The 17,494-nt window shown below is 45.3% G+C and overlaps 1 long non-coding RNA gene across 1 annotated transcript; it reads left to right on the top strand.

The window, feature by feature from the left end:
- Nucleotides 1–4,615: 4,615 nt before the first annotated feature.
- LOC121110681 lies at nucleotides 4,616–11,940 on the top strand. The gene is made up of 3 exons (XR_005859808.1): nucleotides 4,616–4,793; nucleotides 10,753–10,993; nucleotides 11,203–11,940. It is a non-coding gene; the product is annotated as an uncharacterized LOC121110681 (long non-coding RNA).
- The last annotated feature ends 5,554 nt before the right edge of the window (nucleotides 11,941–17,494 follow it).

Genomic DNA, 17,494 nt, shown 5'->3' with positions numbered 1-17,494 from the left:
AATCTGCAGTTGTTCCTGGATTCATGCATGGTCTGAGCATTTCCCTTTCCTACAGCACATTTCCCTCACTGTGAAAAGCAAATGGTGATGTTTGTCCATAGCAGTGAAGCACGTGTGGGTTTAATTCCAGATTTCATCTGCTGTGGCAAAATGAGGCAACCAGTTCTGGGTCCACAGGTTAAGCATGGGGAAGATTCTGCCTAGCAGTTTATTTATTCCTGTTATCACTCTGCATTTTTTTTCTCAGGCTTCCATGACTGTGGTGCTTAAAAGGGAACGCTGCATTTAAATTTCAGTGAGAGCTTCAAGGAAGACAAGGAAGAAAACATCTCAATGCAAAAAAACTGGACTAGCTTTGCTAAGAGGGTTATGGTACCTCCATGGTACCACGGAGGACATGGTGGTGATGGTGGGCACGTGGCGATGGGTTGATGGTAGGACGAGATGATCTCAGTGGTCTTTTCTAACCTTCATGATTCTATGTTTTTCCATCTCAGGAAGTTGATATGCAGTTAAATACCTTTGTACAACAGTTTAGATTTGTTTCTGAGTTGCAGTCTGGTCTGAGATACTTTCCAGACTTACTTTCTATGATGAAAACATGACCTACAGCATGGAAAACGCTCCCTTTCACATCTCCCTCTTTTTTTCCTCTACTGATTCCCCCTCTTTTTTTCCTCCTCTCCTCTCTGTCACATCACTGCTCTTGAGAGCTGGAGTCATTTCCTCCTACTGTGCAAACTCAACAACTTGTCTCATCCCCAAGCTTTTCTCTTTTTCCTCTCTCCATGCAGGACTTTCTTCATCTTCTTTTGGGAACTTTCCTTCTCCACCATGTTCAGCAGCTGTTTCTGCAGTAAACAGCATTTGTTTGCCTGGTGGAGATTTCTTGGTGGAGTTACTGGGTACTAATCTGAAACCACTTATACCACAGCTGTAAATTTTATCTTGGATCCCGCAACACAAGAGATGTCATGTGCTCTGCCTCAAAAACAGAGGAAAAGCCGTGTCGGCTCAAGAGCCCAAGGGCTGAAGAACCTTGTTTGCCATCTCTGCAAACACACAAGCCCTTGCTGCAGCCATGGCTTTGTAGCACCCAGAGCTCAATGCAAAACATGGGACAGCTTGCAGGCACCACAGACAAACAGAGCCTCATTTCTGGGCACAGATATTTAGGAGAGAATGTAGTGCATGTGGTGGAATGGCAGTGGGACAAATCCGTGATCATTGTGTAACTCCAGCAATGGTCCTACGTATGGGACAGGACATGGGATGCTGCAGAGGAGTGCGGAAGGCAAAAGTCATGAGAGCTGTAGAAGTCTCCAATGAAGAAAGGTTGAGGGAACTGGGCTTGTTTAGCTTAGAGAAGAGAAGGCTCCAACGAGGCCTCATTGTGGCCTTCCAATACTTGAAGGGAGCGTATAAACAGGAGGGGGAATGGCTGTTTACAAGGGTGGATAGTGACAGGACAAGGGGGAATGGTTTTAAACTGAGACAGGGGAGGTTTAGGTTGGATATTAGGAGGAAGTTTTTCACCCAGAGGGTGGTGACGCACTGAACAGGTTGCCCAAGGAGGTTGTGGATGCCCCATCCCTGGAGGCATTCAAGGCCAGGCTGGATGTGGCTCTGGGCAGCCTGGCCTGCTGGTTTGCGATCCTGCACATAGCATGGGGTTGGAACTGGATGGTCACTGTGGTCCTTTTCAACCCAGGCCATTCTGATTCTATGAAGAGAAAATACATGTTTTCACCGTTCTATGATTCTAAGTCATAGAACCATAGAATGGCTGCGCCTCCATGGCTGAGATCTGCCAGTCTGGATCCCTTTCTCTCCTCTTTCTAACACTCTGCAAAGAAAACATTACATCTCCTGACAACGACAAAGCCCCTCCATTCACAAGACTTTTCTGTTGACCTCACTCATGTTTTCTCAACCCCAACGTGGCTGAGCAAACAAGGGCATGATTTGGAGCTACTGCAAGCCCGCCTGGGAGCCACGATGATTAAGTCCATTGGCCCTGGCCCAAATCTAATGCAAAAACCCTCCCCATGCTCACCTACCATCATCAATTCTGCCTTTATCAGGCAGGCGGTTACTTGCTCGCTGCTTGCTCTGGCCGCTCCACAAACCCTCCAGGGCCAGCAAAGAGAAGGAGAATAAATACCCCATGTCCACTGAGACCTCGGTGCTGCCTCTCAACTCCTCAGGTTTCCTGCTGAAGTCCTGGCTGCCTTTTGTGTGGCTTCAAAAAGGAGTCATTATGGTCTCTTCGCCTCTATCCCCACTTACTCCAGCTCTATTCAGGCACAATGGGGTTTCTTTGAGAGCAGAGCTGATAATATCACTTCTCAGGCAAAGAGCTTAATTCCCACCTTGGGGTTGGGCAAGGCATGCTCTGCAAGGAGCAGTTCTCTGCACAAAAGCCACCTGAATACAGCAGACAGAGAAAAATCTACTAAAGCTTGGAGAGCACTGCTTATAGGTATCACTTTTTCCCCCTAAACACACAAGAACAAAGAGTTCCATGGAATGTGGCTTATTTAACATAGTAAACATTAAGCAACTTGTGGTTGATATAAATGCTTCCTTAATAGGCTGGTGACATTCCTTGGGACCTGTCCAAGTCCATGTATAACCTCCAGCTCTGCTCTCGCAGACTCCGTTTTCCTCCTCCCTACAGATGCTTTTTTAATGCCACAGTAGCAGACTAATGTAATTTGCAGCAGAACAGATGCCCGCTCTCCTCGTGCATTGCATAGGGAACCCCAGTGCCTAACTCAGGCCTTGGTCTTCTGTCCATTGGCAGAACAACTCTCAAATGGACTCATAGGATTTTTTTAGTTGGAAGGGACTTTTAGAGGCCATTTGGTCCCATTCCCTGCAATGAACAGAGACACCCACAGCTCCATCAGGTGCTCAGAGTCCTGTCCAGTTTGACCCTGGATGTCTCCAAGGATGGTGCACCACCACCTCTCTAGGCAGCCTGTGCCAGTGCACATTTACCTTTATTGTCAATAACTTTTTCCTTATATCCAGTCTAAATCTCCTGTCTTTTAGTAGGAAATAATTTCCCCTTGTCCCATCACAACAGTGCCTTTCTTTCTTACAGATCCCCCTTGGAAGGAGAAACTTTGGGAGAAGCAATTTTGCTTCTTTTCCTATCATTAATGAAATGAATCTTTTACCTTTTCATGTAGAATTTTGAGTGGATTGCATTTCCACTGACAGATCTCGACATGAATTCAAGGCCTGACTACAGACCTAAATATGAGAGGGTTGAGGACCAATGGGGACAGGTTGGCTGGCACTTGTGCTGCTCAGGCCTTGTCCCTCATCGTAGAAGTCCACATCCATGCCATGTGGCAGCCAGGCCTGACTCTCCTCTTAGCACACGGTTACATTTTCTGCTGTTTTTGTGTTTGTTTGTTTTTTTTCCAACTCAAAGTGTTTGAAATAGCGTGAAAAGGTCTGGAGGTGACCAAGCCCAGCTGGATGCAATCTCACCCCAAACGCAGTCCCAGGGCTGAGCTGTCCCCATGGCCACGTCTCGGAGGGACCGACTTGGGGTGGTCCAGGACTGAGCCAGGAAAGAGGTGTGAGTGAAGCACTGTGGACAGGGAGGGGCCCAGGGTTGCAGCCTCCCTCGTGTCCATCTATGCAGAGTTTCCACTTTGGGGAACATTCCACAGTTTTAATGTATTATTTTTTTATGACTAAAACCCAAAGTGCACAGTCATTCGCCAAGAGGTGACATCTGGCTAAATAAATAACAATTATTGGCTGGCCCAGCACATGTTTTATTTCGACTGAAACTTTGTTTTTAATAAGTAAAACACAGAATATAAATGGGACTGTCGCATATTCAAACACATGCATACACACATATAATTTTTTCGTGTGTGTGTGTGTTTGGAAGGAAGAGTAAATTCCACATGAAAGAAAATCAAACGCAGGACTTTTGTCCATGTGTTTCAATTACTGAGATCTAAATAAAAATAGCGCGGATGTCATCCTGCTTATTTTTAGCCATTTTGATCGCAGTGAAAATAACACTGAAAAGAACATTTCACCAACATTCTCCTGACCTTGCCTAGCCCTGCAGATGACAACTTATTTGCTGCCATGATTACTACCCTTGCTGGGCTCCAGAGGCAGTCAAGATTTTGGGTGTATGCTTTAAGTCTTTCATACAACGTGAAGTTTCCCTATGCCCTGTGTTTCTCTCCTGCTCTCTATGCATGGCACATGTGTATTGGCCACCATTTGTTTTAATGGCAGTGGTGTGATTCTGAGTCTCCAGTCACAGTCAACAACTCAGCATGAATGAAGAAAGACCTTCAGTTAAGGTTAAAGGAAAAGGAATAATCAGAGCAGACGGTGTAGGCAGAGATGAAGCGGTTGGAGACCCTGCCCATGGCAGGGGGGTTGAAACTGGATGATCTTTGAGTTTGTTTTCAACCCAGGCCATTCTATGGTTCTATGAAATGAGGTGGGTTGGCTTTCCCTGCATCACGCTGTGGTCCAGGCTCTGGAATCAGGTTTTCATTAGCAGAGCTATCCAGAAGACTCCAGAACCTCTCCATCACAATGTATCTTCCACACGCACTCACATTAGCAGGAGAAGGTTGGAAGGTAGAGGTGACTCCTGCTGCTCAAACACCTGGAACTGCTGGCTGGATGCTGAGCGGCTTGCAGATCCCTCTCTAGTGTGAAATGGACAGTAAGATTCAAAGCCAAGTGTGAGCTGAGAACATCTGCTGCCCAGGGAGCTGGGGGAGTCCCTGTCCTTGGAGGTACTCAAGAATCATGGAGATGTGGGACTGAGGAACATGGTTTAATGGATATGGTGGTTAGCATGGGCATGGTAGTAGGCATGGGTTGACAGTTGGACTTGGTAATATCAGAGATATTTCCCAACCTTAATGTTTCTGTGATTCTATGATAAGAGTTTCAGGTACACCCAATGCATTTGTTGTTAACACTGCCCATCAAACAGAAACAACACAGTGTTGAAAATGATCCCTGAAGGGAGGCTGACCTAATCCAGGAGGTAACAGTCTGAGACAACACTAACCTTTACTCCCTTCTTTTTTTCCCTTCTCTACCTAAAACCTTTGGCAAGGCTCAGAAATCTTCTACCCAGCCTTTCTCCCCATTCTCTGCCTTCTTCTCCTTCCATCTTCTTCTTCCTTCCCTCCTTCCTTTGCCCCAGCCCACATGGTAGCAGTTCCCCATTGATGGTGCAGTTCTGCATAGTGCTGGCATCATTAACCTCGGGGCAAGGGGAGCTGCTGGCTGCTTCTGCTTGCATCTGCTGATGCTTTGCAAGGGCACTAAAGGAAGCATAAAGCATGGGCTGAGCATCCCTGAGACTAATACCTCATTGGCACATAGCTCTGTCATTTTCTTCACACTGGAACAATGGTGGAGGCAAAGAGAAAGGCAATATTATACAGACATGGGATGAGGAATAGAAGCAGAGTCCACTCGTTCTGCAATGCAGCTTGCTGGGGAAAAACACATTAGTATTTGCAACAGCAAAAAATTACAATGCTATGAAAGGTTTTTGGCCAGCAAGGTAAGGACTTTATCTGCCACTTCTTCTTCCCCAGGCCATGAGGTAGTAGTGTGAGACAAGGCAACCTACTGCTAGTCTTCCTCCAAAGACATTCAATAAAATGGCATAAGAGGGATGGGTTATGGTTGGACTTGGTGATTTTAGAGGTCTTCTCCAGCCTTAAAGATTCCATGATTCTAAGAGGGCATTGTGGTGATGAGCTGATGGTTGAATTTGATGATCTTAGAGGTCTTTTCCAACCTCCTTCTGTGATCTGCATGGGATACAGCTGGAGACAGCTATGGCCATATAGCATATGGTTGTGCCAATCGATGGGAGTTGCTCATCCTATTCCAAGTCTCTGCTGTCAGCAGGATTAAAGGGAAGATTTTACCCATCTCAGTGGACCTGAGCTCTCCTTGAAGGTCAGGAAAGAGATCACCATTTCTTCTACAAATGGGGAAACTGAGGCAAGAGATGGCAAGGAGGGATTGGGTGGCAGGGACAGAAGGGTTCTGGTTGCTGAACTGGGCAAGAAAACCTAAACCTGTACTGACTTAAGGCCGAGGACATCCCAGTTCAGGCCTGGATTTGCACAAGGACGATGGAGACTGTGGAGCATCTGAGGTCAGCCCACTGAAGGAGCCTTAGAGAGGGGTAGAAAGAGTAAAGGATTAGAATTAGAATCAATAGGGAGCATTGAGATTTAGACATCTAAGATGACCAAGTCCAATCCCAACTCATCTCCACCATGCCCACTAACCATGTCCCCACATGCCACTCTTTTGGAGAAGAAATATTTCCTAGTACCCAACCAGACCCTCCCCTGGCACAGTGTGAGGTCATCACCTCTTGTCCCATTGCTGTTACCTGGAAGAAGACAGCCTCCATTCAGGGAGCTGTAGTGAGCGATGAGGTCTCCCCTGAGCTCCTCTTCTCCAGACTGACCCATCCCAGTTCCCACAGCTGCTCCCCATAAAACTTGTACTCCAGACCCCTCACAGCTCCATTCCCCTTCTCTGGACACGCTCCAGGGCCTCAATGTCCTTCTTCTAGAGAGGAACCCAACACTGACTGCAGGTCAGACCCCTTTGTACCCCCAAAAGGACTAAAAAGAGAAACCCTTGGAGGACGGGGAAGGAGAAGTGAAAGGAGAATGAGGGGACACCTTTGTGCCTGCAATCAATTCTTCCGGCTTCTCCTCTTTCATGGGCAGCCAGGGCCATTGGTGGCACAAAACGCAGCCGCAACAGTGCAGCCCATTTATCCACCAGTGGACAAGAGGACTTATTCTCCAGCCCTTGAGAGCAAAATCTTCCCAGGGTTAGAAGGCTGAGCATGGGGCTTTGGGGAAAAAAAAACCCTTTTCATTGCAAGTCATTAGGAAGAGATAAAGGTCTGCCTCGCTGCTCTGCTCTCCTGCCAGCGCACCTTCTCAGCCCAGGGACAACAGTGGGGCCATTTTGCAAGGCCCTCTAATTATCTATTTCCTCCCATTGCTACCGCTCACAGAGGAAAGAAAGAAAAGATTTTTGTAGAAAAAAAGGGCTCATTTCAGGAGACCTTATCTGATGGTGCATTCAGGATGGGTTTCTCTCACTGCCGGCCCTCCCTCTGCTTTCTTTTCTTGCCTCGCTCTCCTCCTGGCACGGAGGGACCAGGTTTTGTTGTCCATAGGGCTGCAGGACAGGGCACATGGTACCGGGATGCCTTTCAGGCTCGTCCTAATTCAGAGCCATTGTCCCAGGCTTTTCTAAGAGGATAACAGCTGACATCAGTTCTCTATCTGCAGCTTGCATTGATTTTTTCCCCTTCTTCCTGCAAGAGCGTGGTCCCATGAAATGCTGCTAAATACAAACCTTCACTCAATGCATTTCAATGTGTGTTTTTTCTCTTTTCCCCTTCCCCCCGCCTCCCCCCCCCAGCTCTTCACATTGGGCACTCCTGCAGAAAGGCTGAATTAGGGCACAGGTGTAGATCATGCCAGCTTCCATGCAGTGCCCACCATGCAATGCCCCCCATACAGCCGCAAGGCACATTCAGACCATTGCACCAACCCTTCCTATACCACCATTCTTGGCTCCTCTTGCCCAGCTGGGCTGTTCTCCCATCTTCACCTCATTTTTATAACTGCACTCTAAGGCATATTATCATCCATGATTCTTCTGCAACCTCTGCATTGTCTGAAGCCTTCACGTGTTGGTGGCATACAAGGAGCACCAGGACAGCCTCGTCTTCTAGGGACAGATAAATAAATCCCAGCAAAGGAGGAGGGAGGATTTGGTCAATAGGCTGTCATTAAGCACAATTAAGCACACCTTTTCCTGCTGCCAGTATCTCTTCCCCAAGTAACAAGAGTGTATGTAAATCCTTTGGGCTCTGGCTAATTTTTGAGGTTCATGCATCTCTGCAACGCTGCATTTTGCACCCTCCTACTGCCGTGTACAGACTGAAAGGGTTGGAATTCAGAATGATCGATTTGGTCACTTAAGCAGAAATTCATTCACAGAACAGCTCAATCTCACCCCAGTTCTCCTGCATTTATCTTCCTAACTCATGCACAGCTGAAGCCTCTTGCAAAGAGCCATCTAGGTTCTAACAGCAGTCCCTACGAGAGAGGTCCTGCCCTGCAGAAAAGCAGCAAACTACTCTCACTTCTCACCTCATTTTTCCTAGCCCAGCTGCCCTGCTTTGCTTCCCCTCCTGTCCTTTCCTTCCAGGTTGCAGAATACTTTCTTCCTTGTATTTTTTTCATGTGATCTTTTTCATATGATTCTTTTTTCTTTCTTTCTTTCTTTTTTTTTTTTTTTTCGTGCAAAACCTTCCTTTTGATGCACAGAACCCAAGCTGTTTCTGCCTCTGACTTTGAAGGCATTCACTTTGGAAACCAAATTGCTTTCATAGTGTTTTCAGCATGATCTCTCACTTGTCTTCTAAAACACCACCACGAATGGATCAGTGTTTCTATACCAGGGTGATCACTGCCTTCTACTAAGGCAGATATATCGTTGTATCTGTATTACATAACACAAAGATCTTTGAAGTTGTATACATCCATGAGTCCAGGAGATGTTTTCCCCCTTTGGTAAGAGGACTCAGTGCATGGACTTCTATGTAGAAGTCTCTACTAAACACTACTAAATTCCAGCTGCATGCAGAGTGGAAACAGCTCCCAAGTTCCTTAATGAACATCTTTGGTTCCCTACACTGTGTGTAGCATTTTTTAAGCAGCAATATAGCGTAGAGAAGGTGATTTCCACAGGACAGAAGACACATAATCACAAAATCCATACCCAATGCCCAAGTCTTTTTCCAAGGTTAGCAGGAACCTGATACCAAAACAACTGATTAAGTGATAGCAGAGCTCGAGGTCTCTGGTCTGATCCGACCCAACAAAAAGGCACTGATTCCCAAGGTGCGAATGCAAACCAGACAGCACAGAAATTAATAACAAAGCACAGCTGCTTGAGATGTTACAGAGTCAAAACACTCACGCTCTGTTTAGAAATGCAGTGGGGAGAGATTCCCCCCACACATGGGCCACAGCTACGCTCATAAAGAAACAGGGCTGGGGTGCTGGCTGACGTCATGGCCAGCAGTGAGCCATTCCCTGCAGTTTTTGTGCTGCCTGTCCTGGGTTTGGGCCAGCATCTCCCCATCATCTCCTGGCCACGGATCAGGGAACGGCATAGGGACTGTCCGTGTTGGGGATGGTCAGGATTCCTATGAAAACCCTTAATGCACAGCCATGTTCCATAGCAACCTTATCCAAAGCCTGGCCCAGATGTGTTCTGAACACTCCGTTGACAAGCAGTTCAAAAATGCCATGGAAGTGTCCACAGCACCAAGCTGCTCAAGTACAAGAAGTGTTTGGATGACTCTCTTGGACAGAGGTTTTGAATTTTGGGTGGTCCTGTGTGAGCCATGAGTTGGGCTCAGCAATCCTTGTGGGTCGTTTCCAACTTGGGATATCTCATGATTCTATGATTCTTTATCACATAGCAGGACGCTGCTGTGACCAGTCAGTGCAGGGCAGTTGGGTTAATGACGTCCCACCACTGGTCCACACTTCGGCCTCCCTCAGAGTATTGACAGCTCCCTTCCCAGTGCCCTCCATTGCCTGTAGGGATTGTGCTACAGTTTCTTCCAAGTTTTAAGGCTCTCCAAACTCAGCAATCAAAGACACGTCCAAACCACTCGGCTGATTTCACAGCTGATTCTCATGGTTCTCTGGGTGCCTGTCTCCATTTTGTTGTCTGCTACTATCTTATCCCTGGAGCATTCAACAAGAACACTGCAATGTTCCTCTGGGTGTAGATCAAGAGCTTCCAAAAAGTAATTTTCCTTCAGTGAATGAAACGAGTTACACCTATGCAGACCAAGGTACTGCTGCTCTTCACGTGACCCATCCTATCTTAGTCCTGTTTTACAGTTCCCATGAAGGTCTTCATGCTACATAAATTCCTACCAGAGCTCCACGGAAGAAAGCTGTTACAGTTCTAAAGTATCCCCAGCAGGGATGCAAATCCCCAAGTCTGTATCCTCATATTTTGTGGAAAAAAAAATATATATGTGCTAAACACTCATAAAATAAAGCAAAGCCAAAGTTTTCCACGATATCTTTTCCGAGATCATTGCGCTGTGACAGAAATCAGGGAGATCTCTGCAGCCCATAACCACTTGCTGAGGGGAGGTTAAAGTTGCTGAAAATCCTATTTGACCTTCTGAATGGAGTTAATGAGTCAGAAGGCTTCCTGTGGATAATCCAATGAGGTGGATAAAAAGGTCCTGAACTACTTGGCATGAAGTCAATGCCAGAGAATTCCCTTGCTCTCTAATCCCTGCCAGCAGAACAGCACAATCTCATCTTCTCTCAGGATTTTATGGGGTTGTCATCATTGTTGTTGACCTTTCTCTGTGGCTATTGTCTTTTATGGGAAAGCGCAGTATACTAATTAACAACAAAATGTCTTCTCATGTTGACCAGAAGCTAGATGTTACAAGATAAGGGAGAACTTTGCCCATATTCTTGACGTCTTCATTCTTTATTTTTATTTATGATATCCTGAAGGCAACTTGCATATAGACTAGGACCCAGTTGTGCTGAGTTTAACACAAATTTACGTATAGTTAAGTAAACCCAGAACATGCAGTATGCACTGTTAAAATCTTGGACTTGTTTCTCACTATACCAGGGCAAATAGATCTTATGGAACAGACTCAGAAATAAGTGAAGCCTTTTGTGATGCTGTCGAGGCTCCTGAGAAAGCCAGAAAGAGAGGGCCACCCCTCTGGGAAGTGATTTTTGTCATCCTGAAGTCCTACCAAAAAAGCAGTTTGTTGAATCACCCTATGGAGATGCCAACATCTTTCTGATAAAATTTCAGGGCAGCAGATGACCACTTTAGACAACCAGACCAACTTTTGGTTGATTAGGTAGGTTTATAATTGGCATCACTACTTTCAAGTTCAAGGTTTGATTTCTTATTCCATGCAGTGCCTTTTCCTTTTCTTTTTTCCTTTTCCTTTTTTTTCTTTTCTTTTCTTTTTCTTTTTTTCTTTCCCTTTACCTTTCCCGTTCCCCTTTTCTTTTCCCTTTTTCTTTTTTTTCTTTTCCCTTTCCCTTTTTATTTTTCTCTTTACAGTGCACTCCAGTCACATTTTCAGGCTAAAGTCTTCTTTAATGAAAGCTGGAATCCTTGCACAACCACTTGCTTCCAGATGCTGAGGATTACAGTAAAACACTAAATATTGCAAGACTTACGGTACAATTGCAAGAGTTGGCAGCGGTGAAGAAGTGGACCAGGACTGAGAGAAAGGGAAAAAATAATGGGAGACAATTAAGAAAAGAGCTAATTTAGAGTGAATACCGAGAAAGGAATTTCAGGAAACAATACTTTCCAATAAATTCTCTGAGGCTATGGAACAGTCTAAAGAGAGAAAGACGGGTTCAATGTGACCAAAACCCTACCAGTGTGTTGTTGGGAACATTCCTGTTATTGGATTGTTGCATGAAATGATTTTTCGTGTCTTGTTTTGCATTGATCTTTCTCCCTTCCTTTTTAATTGTGAGAAACGCTCATTTGCTTTTTAAAATTTCCTTTTTTCTTTCTTTTTTTTTTCTTTTTTCTTTTTTCTTTTTTCTTTTTTTCCCTGTATGCATTAAAGAGATCAGAGCATGGATCTAATCTGTGTGTTGGCTAATTATGTCACTTCACTTGTCAGCCCAGGGACCAGAGGGTCTGCAGAGGGTTTTCAGGGTACCAAACAGGCAGTATTTGTTCTGACCAGCGGAGCACATCCAGCACAACAAAACAACAGCTACTGGAAAGAATTGGAGTCCGGTTCCCAGTGGCTGTTTGAAAGTTTATTTGTAAATCTCATTCCATTCTTCAGTGCTCATGGGAGCAACACTGGCTTAGTTGGAATAACGGTCCATCTTATTTAACGTCTTCTATTGATGGTCCATAGCAGATGCCTAAGAAAGAATGTAAAAGCAGGACAAGTATTTAATGATGCTTTCCCTGAATGTTCTTTGTAGCTCAGGGTGTCTGAATGGATTTCAGAACTTTATATGTTATATACTAAGCCTCCACATCAAAAATTTAAATTCCTTTACATATATCCTTTTTTTTTTATCCTTTCAGCTAAGGATGTTATGGGACTTCATAGACTTCACTTTTCCAGTGCTTTTTTCACCAACTTCTGATTCAGACATTGCATAATGAGGGGTCGGGGTTCAGCCGTCATAAATCTGCTCTAGTAATAAACGTGCACATCAGAAGTAAGTGGGCAAAGGAGAAAGCTGGTCCTATGATATCCAGAGGCCACTAAGGCCTGAACTGCAGATTGACCTCTGCTTCGTGGAATTCCCTGGTTAATAATCTATCATTTCCTCCCTCTTAGCTGATGTCAAAGAGAGTCACCAAGGAGCAAGTGTCCCTTCAGGGGTCTTTAGGAGGTTACTCAAGGGTGGCTTCACAATGTGCATCTCTGCCAGCACTTGTGATCATGCCAGGAACTCCCTGAAACCAGAAGACCTCCTACCAAGAGGTCTCAGGGACAGGTGTAGAGGTATTGAAAGGGTATTTTACCTCTCCCAGTGCTACAGCAGTCCCAGCACAATAGAAACGTGGTTCAAGGTCAGTTCTTCCTTATTAGATATCTGATTAGGCAGCTCCCCAGCATGGGTCCCAATTTAACTCTGTTTCATGGCAAGGAATCAAGCGGGGGAGATTTCTTAAGCTAAATGAGCACTGGCCCAGAAGTTGTTCCCCCTTAACATATGGTTTTGGGAAAGCCATGGGAGAGCAGGTCATTAGAGGGTGACCTGTCAAGTCAAATCATTCACCGACTGTACCAACCAGTAAGATACCACACAGTAATATTCTCTTTTGCATTTTGACTGAGATACCTCCATTTATTGTATTATTATTGTGGTTTTTATTTATTAAAATTGACTTTGGTGACTTGGAAGGTGTCTGAGGTTGTCTGACTGCCTCCTAGGGCAGAGAATGGACAGACCGCCCTGAAGCAGATTTCTCCCTTTCCCTGTCTCCCATTTGACCTAGGAAAGAGAGGGAATCATAGAATCATAGAACCATAGAATGGCCTGGGTTGAAAAGGACCACAATGATCATCTGATTCCAACCCCCTGCTATGTGCAGGGTCGCAAACCACCAGACCAGGCTGCCCAGAGCCACATCCAGCCTGCCCCAGGGATGGGACATCCACAACCTCCTTGGGCAACCTGTTCCAGTGCATCACCACCTTCTGTGTGAAAAACTTCCTCCTAATATCCAACCTAAACCTCCCCTGTCTCAGTTTAAAACCATTCCCCCTTGTCCTGTCACTATCCACCCTTGTAAACAGCCGTTCCCCCTCCTGTTTATACGCTCCCTTCACTCTAGTACATCCCAAGTGTGCATACGTACTTCCATGGATGTGAGCAAAGTATTCACATCCATTCACATCCTGCTATATGTCCTTCTGAGATGAAATACAGGCACTATCCCAGGGTTAAAACGTGTTCCAAAGTCTCAGCCTCTGTTGTCATCAGTATGGACGTGCTCTGAGGATGTGTTTTAAGGCCTGCATGAGGCAGATGCATCAAGCCAGCTCTAGAACAGGCTTGTTCTGAGCAGCACTGTTTGAGTTGCTCTTTGATGCTTGGCTTCTTACCAGGACACATGAAAGACATCAATTATTGTGTTTAGTGGCTTTGCATGGGCCAAAAACTTCTGTTTTAAACCCATTAGAATAAAGATGTTGGTTGACTACAGAGGTGGCCCATCCTTCACTGCCATTTCTGTCCTTTCTGGAGGCACACTATCTGTAACTAGATGATCAGTAAAACTTTCCCTTGGATATTGGTAATGAGTCCACTCTTTCTCCTTTTTCCTGTGAATATGAAAAGACACTTAAAAAATGAAGAAAGCTGGGGCACATAGGACTATAACCCAAATATGAGCCAAAGGGTGATCTGTCCTAAATACCCACAGACAGGGAAAATTGAAAAATAACAGCCAGACATCCATCTGACACCAAGAAAATGGTATTACCCGGAGATACACTCTGCTTCCAGGAACTGCACTCCATGCCCATGCAGGAGCATAGCAAGAGGAACGGGACTCTGTTAGAAGTGGGTGAGCCTCACAGAGTCTGACATTTTGCAAGCAATACACATTTCAATTCTGTGGGCTTTTCAAAGCTCGTTCCTGCTCACAAAACCCTTTGTACTTGTAATTGGAACTTTTGTTCCCTGAGGATGAGTCAATTAAACAAACATAAAAGAATGCTGGCTAAGGGCTCTGGGGACAGAAGGGACTACCACAAGTTCAGCTAAAGCTGAGGACGGGTTATACATGGGCTTCAATTCTAGAATTTCTTGATGGAGAAGAGTTTTCCAAGACTTTTTCATTAGACTGTAAATCAACATACATCCGTGGCTGAAATGAATGCCATCTTTTGATGGAAAAGTTAACTTTTCCACTGCCACGGGATCACCACGTCATGGGGTGTACGACAACCAGGTGAGAAGCCAGGGTTACATTACAGAAAGGAAGATCTAGATGGAGAGTTAGGAATGAAAACTCAGGGAATAGCGAGCTTTCTGATGCTATGGCTGAAGGACGGACTCTCCCAGAGTGGATGATCTGAATATTAATTCCATCAAACACTTGTCAGAGAGGGCTGAAATACTCAGAAGCTTTGCAGAAGACAGATATTGCAGATCATGCCCCTTCCAGTACTGCTTTGTGCAATTAACTGGAGATTCAGAATATATATTTTTCTCCTTCTTTTCTATGCAATCTTGTTCCCAAATAAACTGGAGATTTCTTTCTCCACGTGCTATAGAAGGAGCCTTGATGCATAGAAGTACGACACAGTCCTGTTTAACTTCTATCCTGCCTAAGTTACATCATAAGAATCCCAACTTCACTCTCAAAGTGAACACCCAGAGGCTGAAGAAAGTAATATATGATATAAGACCCAATTCTACAACCTGCCAATGGTCAGCATGTTGTAAAGACACTGGTCAGGATGTGTTAGTGTAGTGGGCCCAGTCTCACTGCAATCAGCTAGAGTCTCTGGCATCACACCCTATTGCCCAGTGCATCCTCTAACATCTACATCATCTAGACTTTAAAATATACATGTACATGAGGTTATTCTATGATTCTATGATATATTCATATTTAGTTTGGGTTTTCCTGAGCATATCCAAGATATCCTTGCCAGGACATCGTGCTTGTGGTTGGCCTAACTCTCAGAGTACAGAAAAGGATTTTCTCATCCTTAAGGTGTACTTAATTTTTGCTTCTAAACGGCAGAAACAGCAACAAGGACACAGTCTGTGCATAGAGTTTTTGCTGAGCGTGATAGTTCAAATTCAGTGTTAAACCCTTGTTCTGCTTGAGGTCTTTGTGACTGATGGACATCACATATTTCTACATGGTCTTTTTTTCCTCTTAAAAATGTAGATATGTTCTTTATGGGAGTGTTAATACTCTCTGAGTGGCCATTCTGCTTTGCCCTGTAGAGCTTAACCAGAGTGAGAACGACTGATTTCACACCACAAAGAGACAAAGAGGCGTTTTCTGTTATTTCCAAGTGAAGCACAAGGCACCAGAAGCCTTGGATCAGGAGCATGTTAAAATCAGCCTAAATGAGACTTGACAGACTGCATCTCTCTGGGTGACAACAGTGGTGTCTCTCTCTCCCCATCCAGACTTGACACAATTACAAAAGCAGTAGGCTAAAGATAGTGTGAGGGATTTCCACAAGCCCTTATTCCTTTTAACTTGAAATTCTATTCCATCATCAGGACATGTGGGTTCTCCTCCTGCTGCTCCTCTTGTTCCATGGGATGAGTCAGGGGTGAACAGTGCAAACTCTCAGCTCCGCAGCTGCCAAAGAGATGTTGGGTTTGAGTTAGGAATCATGGCAGACTGAGTGCCTCTCACCACGGGATCAGAGCTGGCTCTGGGTTTTGCATGAGCACAGTGCTGAGCAGCCCAGTCCAAGGCTGGTTTTGCAACAGTGCTATTTCTGAGCAGCCTGAAAGCTGCAGGCTAAAGGGCTGTGCTCTACCAGGTGCTGTACGTAGGAGGTGACACCTCCCTAAAGTACTCACAGTATAGACAAACCCACAGTGAAGAGAGGAAATGCCAATATCTCCACTGTATTAGAATGCAGAGAGTGAGAGCTAGCCAAATGTAAACATCTTTTTATGGGCTTCTATCTGCTGAGACATCAAAATAGGAAGACTGGGGCACACTCAGAGCCCTCCTTAGTTCCTCTGCCTCCCAAGTGAGGTGGTATTGCCTCCAACCAGCAAGCTGAAAGACCTGCATCCAGTGTCTGTGTCTGACCACTAACCCTGCTCCTAAGCTGTTTCTCCAGTGCAAATCTCTTAAGTTTGCCTCTACAGAACTTTCCAGACCAAGGTTACTGTTCCAATTAAAAGCACATGCCGTAACATCTAGGTAGTCCTTGTAGCAAGCTGTCTGAATTGCTGACTTTAACATTTTTGGTATCTAAGCTCATGTTAGATGTCAGGACAGAAGATATGAACAAGGACCTATAGTTGCAGGCTGCATCTGGCCCATTGGCTCACTGCTGTGACTTACCATGTCTTTGCAAATGGTTGCATTATCTGCACTATCGATCTCTAACCCTAACCCTCACCCTTACCCTAACCCTAAACTTAACCATAGCCTTAACCCTAACCTTAACCTTAACCCACTCACCCCCACCCTAACCTTAACCCTAACTCTAACCGTAAACTTAACCCTAACCCTAACCTCAACCCTAACCCAATGAAGAGCCAAAAAAAACAAGAAGAGAAATGCCACTTAACCTGCTCTCAGACTCTCCAGGTATCTCTACCTGCAATATAACATACCTGCTGCGGTTCCCCCCTGACTCTTCCCCAGGTCCCTGCAGATGGGGTTGTCCAGGAGACAAAGCTGTCCCTCTGTACCTGAGGTGTGGAGGCAGAGAGGACCTCTGCCTCATTTTCAGATCACTGCAAGAAACATGCTGGAAAAATATGTGACAAAGTGGGACCGTGGAAAATTCTGATTGCTGGGGGGGAAAAAGAAGAACATTAAGAGGAAAATGAACTCAAGTCTTCCCAAATTTCTGCAGTAACAGAAGTCTGTGAGAGGATTCCAGAGGAGCCATAAGGGTCGGCTGATAGATAGATTCCTTGGGCTGTGCTCAGCTGGCAAAGCCAATGTATTTCCCAAGCACAGCTATGTCCTGTCAGTGAGTTCCCCCATGCAATGGGATCAGCCAACCGTTCCTCTTGGAGGGCTGTGGACTGATGAGTTGGTTGGGTGCACATCAGGCAGCAGAGCTGCTGAAGTCAGTGCTGATGTCTTCACTTACCCATCAGTTTAGCCTGATGAGGAGTGATGTCGGCTACAGAAA

Source organism: Gallus gallus, chromosome 4 (assembly GCF_016699485.2).
Source record: "Gallus gallus isolate bGalGal1 chromosome 4, bGalGal1.mat.broiler.GRCg7b, whole genome shotgun sequence".
NCBI classification, from domain to species: Eukaryota; Metazoa; Chordata; class Aves; order Galliformes; family Phasianidae; genus Gallus; species Gallus gallus.
The sequence above is the reverse complement of the archived record's forward strand: the minus strand, read 5'-3'. Positions and strand labels throughout refer to the sequence as shown.